Source organism: Patagioenas fasciata, chromosome 1 (assembly GCF_037038585.1).
Source record: "Patagioenas fasciata isolate bPatFas1 chromosome 1, bPatFas1.hap1, whole genome shotgun sequence".
In the NCBI taxonomy this organism is placed as follows: Eukaryota; Metazoa; Chordata; class Aves; order Columbiformes; family Columbidae; genus Patagioenas; species Patagioenas fasciata.
This window is the reverse complement of record NC_092520.1, coordinates 47,878,697-47,884,928: the sequence shown is the minus strand read 5'-3', so window position 1 is coordinate 47,884,928 and position 6,232 is coordinate 47,878,697.

Genomic DNA, 6,232 nt, shown 5'->3' with positions numbered 1-6,232 from the left:
AAAAAAAGATATCAAGGAAACAGTAGAATGATTTTTTATTTTTTTTTCATATGGTGGAGATACTAGGTTTTATAAAATTCATTACTAGAGAAGGCTGAATGACTTGACATTCTTTGTTACAGTATGACCCTATTACTGCAAAAATAGAGCTCAAAATAGACAGAAACACTTTTTTTTTTTTTTTTGCCAGTAGGCAAAAACACTAAGAGTTGGGCCTCCAGGGGGAGGACTCACCTCACATAACTTCAAACATCTAAAACTGGTCATCAACATCTATGACAATTGCCTTATGCTCACTGTACTATCAGTAGAGGAAAATGAAATCTTCAGGAGCACACTTTGTCTCATCTTCATATCTAAAATCTCAGACAGTTCAGGTCAATTGCCTGTTTCTCTCCATTGTCTCTAAGGAAAACTATTATGAACAGCTCAGGTTGAAATGTTTAACTATTTCAAGCCTAAACTAAGAGAAAATGTTCCAAATTTGAGGAGAACTAGAAGTTTTAAAGATATTGATGATTTCCTTAAGTCAGTGTCAAATTAGTAGTCAGCACAAAGTATTTGATTAATCTTGATCTTGTAAGGTTTTCAAGCAAGTGCTTGCCAATAAGCATACTAACAGACCCAGTAACCTCACTTGTAACTCAAATTTAATGGAGTGACTTAGATAATCACAAGTGGGATTAAGTACTAGTTATGTGGGAACCAGGGATCATATCATATCTATCAGCCAAATGTCATAAATGATATGGACCCTATAAACTAAAATATGATAGCCAATGTCACCTAAACTTATCTAAATTAGTTTGGTAGGCTTCTGTCATTTCAGTTCTGAACGATACTGAAAAGAGAAATACTGATGTGTTTGTAAGGTATTTATGGCTTCAAAGGAGGTAGAATTTGGTGAATTTTCACTGCTAAACACTTGTCACAAGGCTAGCCAATCTGTCAGTGCTTAATTAAGCCAAGTATTTTAGATAGCTGTGATAACTGACTAAACATCAAACTATCTGCATATAAACTCTGCAGTTCTTAAAGTCTGTTCAATGCTATATTAAAACTTAGTTGAACTGACTTTGTCAGGGTAAATACTTTATACAATTTTACAAAAATATTATTGTTATATAAAACATATTTTCTCTTAAATAAGGAGCGCTATTAGTTTGTGACTTGTGACCTTAAAATCTATATCAGAGACAAATTTAATAGAGAAACATAATCATTTTATCTCAAAGAAAATCCATGCCATGTTATTAATGTTAAGCATTCTCAACAAGACTTTCCTAAAGTTAGAAACTTCTAACAGGAATTTACAACACATATCAAAAACATATAAGATGTCTAGGGATGTAAAATTCTGTACTGCTATTACACAACTCCACCACTTTCAAAACACTCTCATTTATATGTGGTGGTCACTATAAATTTGTGTCAACTTGATTCTCCTTCGAAGACATAGAACTGTAAAGAAATGTCCTTATACATACTACAGCTATAAAAATCTCATATAGTTTTGTAAAAGGTTTCTTGTGGAACCGAACAAACAATAAAAAAAAAAAAAAAAAAAAAAAAAGGCCTCGCTTTCTGGTGTGATGTGGCTGAGGAGAGAGAATCTATTGTTTCTAGTGGTGGTAAATCAGCTGGCATTCCATAAGGATTTTAGTCTACACCCAAAAATGTCCCCATGCAAAAAGAAGTTCATTTCCTTTCTACCCCACACGCCACTCACCCTGATGCCAGAGCAGTGAGGATAGTGTTGACCAGGAAAATACCAACAGCAAACGTTATTAGGAACTTCTTACAGTGAAAATGATTTCATAGTTAAAACCCCTGAGCTTTCTTTGGAGAACACACACAACTTCTTCACACTTAATAATTAATTCAGCTGCTTAGAGTTAGCCATCCTGTTCTCAGGTCAGTGCTCAGCAAGTGAAAGTATTGTCTGTTTACAGAGATATGTTCCTCAAAATATATTTTCTCCATTATTTTTAATTTCTTGAGAAAAAGTTTTTGAAATTAATAACATATCATCTCACCTGTATCACAATAGTGTGGCTCAGCTCAATTTCTTTACTGAATTAATGTTTGGGGAATATACTTCTGAAAACTTTAATTAGGATGGGATAGAAATTACAATTTTCTTGTGAGTCTTCTTGTAAGTTTAAAAACTGGGATGAAAAAGACTGTTGGCATCAAAAAAGTTCAAATGTACCTCAGCATTCTAAAACCTACAGACATTTTTCTGTTATCCTCTGTTAGAAATTTCAAGGAAAACACCATATAATAACTTAGTTAAATTAATCAGTTAGAAAGTCACAGAACCAGTTGGAAGAGACAATGAAGTTCAGAATGTAGACATTTTTTTCTCATTATAAGTATTTAACAGCTGATTTTTTAACTTTAGAACTATGTCTGCCACATTTTCAGTGACTTACATCCATTCTTTCATCTACACATGTGAAACTGTGTATCTCTCAGTGATATCCATGTACAAAGTATAACCATCGCTTTTCAACACTGACAAGAATAAACATTTTTTACATATTTCTTATCTAAGAAAAATGTTTCTTTCATGTAGATTTCTGAGACTCAGGCAATTTTGATTTAAAAAAAAAAAAGTAGTATTATACAGCAAACACAGGCTACAACAGCCATTTTTCTGAGTCCATATTGGTTTCTTCTAGTTAGACATATAAAATCTACAGGTTTACCTTTTTCAAGTATAAAATACAAATTAAAATATTTTGACTACGCTATTGTACACATGAACAAAATATATTTTGTAACATTTAATGCTTTCTAGAATATTTTAATGGAGTTTTAATAAGATTATTATTTCATATATTATAGGGTAAAGCCGATGAGAAGTACTACATAAGAGTAACTACAGTTCCTATCTTACTATTTAGAGAGTCAGTTGGTATTTTTTTCTGCATAATATGGAAGCCAGACCAAGGCCTATATAAAAGAATCCTGAAGAAGAATGTAACCCTTTTTCTCTCTTTGAAAAGCAAAATCCTAGCACTACCATAACACTAAGCCTACTGTCAGTGCTTCCATAAGTAACTGCATTCACATTATTATCTAATTTACCCTTTGAACTGTCTTTGCAGCATTTAAAACCATTTAGTAGTTCATGTTCTCTCCCTCAAATATTCTGCTGTATGGTAGCAATTAAACTACAAATTGTAGCACCTGTGCATGCTGTTTTATTTCACATCACAGTTTCCAGATGGCATGTAACAGGTGATACAGCAACACAGAAAGTCTCCTTTATGACAGGGAAACACTTTAGTATGCATAGCACCATGTCTCATCGCAGCTAGATCCCTGAAAAAAAAAAAATAAAAAAAAAAAAAAAAGGAGGATCCCTGAAATATATGACGCTTACAGCAGCAAAAAGGCAAAAAGTACAAAAAGCCCCACTGATGACTAACAGATAAGGTGTATCCCTTTCCTTTAAAGAAATGTAGAGAGAGAGACAAAGTTCCTGCCTCTCTGCCTACCCTGTGAGTTAAAAGAAATACCACAAGATTGTGGTCAAAAAATCCAAGCCCTATTGTCATCTCTCTTTGCTGGAAATATGCAGAAATGAATCTGTATTTTCATACACATCTATTAAGGACAATTAGTTAAGATATTCATTTTTCTCAGTGTTAGATTGATCAGCACAGTCGTTTTTCTTTTTACGCTTCAACCAAGGAATTCCAGACCTTATTTATTATGAAAACAATGGCAGTACTGTCATCAGGCATGTTAATGCTGTCTAATGGAATGTGGTGACCCTCAAACCAGCAAAGATCCAATTCAGTAAGGCTCTAAAAATGACTTGAAGTAGCTTCTACAGATCCATCTATCTATACGTACATACATCATACATACAAAAGCACACTATTTTATCTCTTATTTTTCTTTCTTCTACAGTTAAGAGATTTTGTGTATTTTCTGCTGGAAGTAGAAGAATCCACATCTTCCCAAAACATCTTTTTTTTACCACTAGAGGGCCAGTAGATACTAGATTTCTTTACTTGCCCATTATATAGCTAATGCTGGAAGAATTCGGAGCAAGTAAAGAGCAAATATTATTTCTGGCAGTTTCTCATGGCTTTGTTTTGCTTGTTTGCCACTGGGCACTGCTCAGAGAATCTAATTGTTTGAGTTCTTATGAAACAAAGATTTGAAGTGCACAATTCTCGTGAGGGGATCGGAACTGCACAAGTAAATTTAATAAGTATCTGATTCATGCAATTTATTACACAGCAACCTTGTCCATATAGATAATAAAACCTGATGCTTGCATGATTGTCTGCACATGAACACATGCATTTGAACTCAGCTGCAAGTTGCCTGAAGACAAGAGAACTTGCACCAAGTCTTCAGTGATTATTACTAGCTAGGGTATATCAACAATGTTGCTTACCAAGAAATGGTAACGGCATTCCTGTGGTATAAAATTTGTGGATTATATTATTACTTTAGGTTATTTGTATATTTTTCTTTTTAGATTAAGGCTGTTTTGCAACAATTAGGATAGAATAAATTAAAACTCTTGCTTGAGGCCATTAAAAATTGACTCAATGCAGAAGGACGTCTGATGGAGCTTCATGAATCTACCTCAGTAATATCTGCTGGAACGATTTTCAAGTACTGGCTGAAATGCATCCCTGTGTATTTCCACTTGAGCCATCTGCCAATCTTAATACTTATTCCTGAGGGAGGAAGTCTTCCAGTGCTGTTTTTCATTTAATTTGCAAGGACATCCTGTTTAGGTACTTATCAAAAGAACAGAAGAATGGATGCCAAATCCCACAGAAACTTACTGGGTCAGTCTAAAGTAACAAGCTACATTTTAAAGAAGCTGCAGCATTGTTCCTTTATTGCTCCTTATTATTGCTCCTTTCAGACCAGATACACTCATGCATGTCTCAATAGTAACTATACTCTGTTTCTTAAACACTAAAGGATTTTGCTAAAAGCAGTGAAATTCCTCTAGTTTGGTGACTAAAGATGAAATCCTAAAGAACACCTAAGTGAGCTATGCAGAGAAATCATGATTGACTTAGGGCACCAGTTAGCTTAGTTTCCTAAACAGTCATTGACCACAGAGTTCAACGCAGGAGCGTTGATGTACTCAGGTGCCTGAAGTTCTGCTGTTGTACTTGTTTAGAGATGTTGCCATTGTGTCTGAGCCAAGGATCATGGTGCCTACCTCATGTTTCAGGCAGTTTGGTTCAAGCAAAAGAGGCTTCCTTGTGCCTAATTCTTCTGAAATACATTCTTTTTAGAGTGAGAGGGGGAAGGAGAAGGGGAGAGAGGAGAAAGGAAGAGACCACACCTGGAGCACACTCAAAGCACCAAAGTGCAACCACATAGCTATCACATGGACCACCATGTCAAAAAGACTGACAGAGAGAGGCTGCAGGTTTGTTGTGGACTATCGGTGTTCATCTCGTCTTTCTAAAAGAGTCCCTAACCACAAGTCTGCATGCAAAGCTTGAACTGCAGTAGGAAGACTCTCCTGTTAAATATTGGGCTACTGTACAAACACTAGATCAGTGAGAAACACAAAAGAGAGCTTATACAGTGCACAGTAGTTAATACAGTTGCATCCTCCTGGCAGGAGAAAAGGGTCTTAAGTTCCGTTTCATGATTCAGAGACCTTATACCTTCTCTGTTGAAAAGCCGTTGGATAAAATGCCTCAACCTTAATGGCAAGAACTAGAATGCAGGAAGAAAAGAGAAAAACAGACAAGCAGCAACTAGCCTCAGCATACTAATAAAAATTGCTGTGTTCTTTGCACTATGTCTCTGGGGAAGCTGAATTCCTACAGCTCCCACTGGCTTAACAAAATAAAATTCCCATCTTGGGGAAAAAGTACAACCAACTTCTGCCTAGGTTTTGTGATCAGTATGATAAAGTGACTCTACCAGCTCTGTTTGCTTCTAGTCTTTAAAGGGTAAAGCTGGTATTGACACTGGGAAAAGAAGTCAATCCCCTACAATGTAAAGTGATCCATCAGTAAAGCCTTTGACACAGTCCCTCACAGCATCCTCACAGCTAAATTGAGGAGGTGTGGTCTAGACAATAGAGTAGTGAGGTGGGTTGCAAACTGGCTTAAAGAGAGAAGCCAGAGAGTGGTGGTCAATGGTGCGGAGTCCAGTTGGAGGCCAGTATCTAGTGGAGTGCCTCAGGGGTCAGTACTGGGGCCAATATTATTCAATATATTCATTA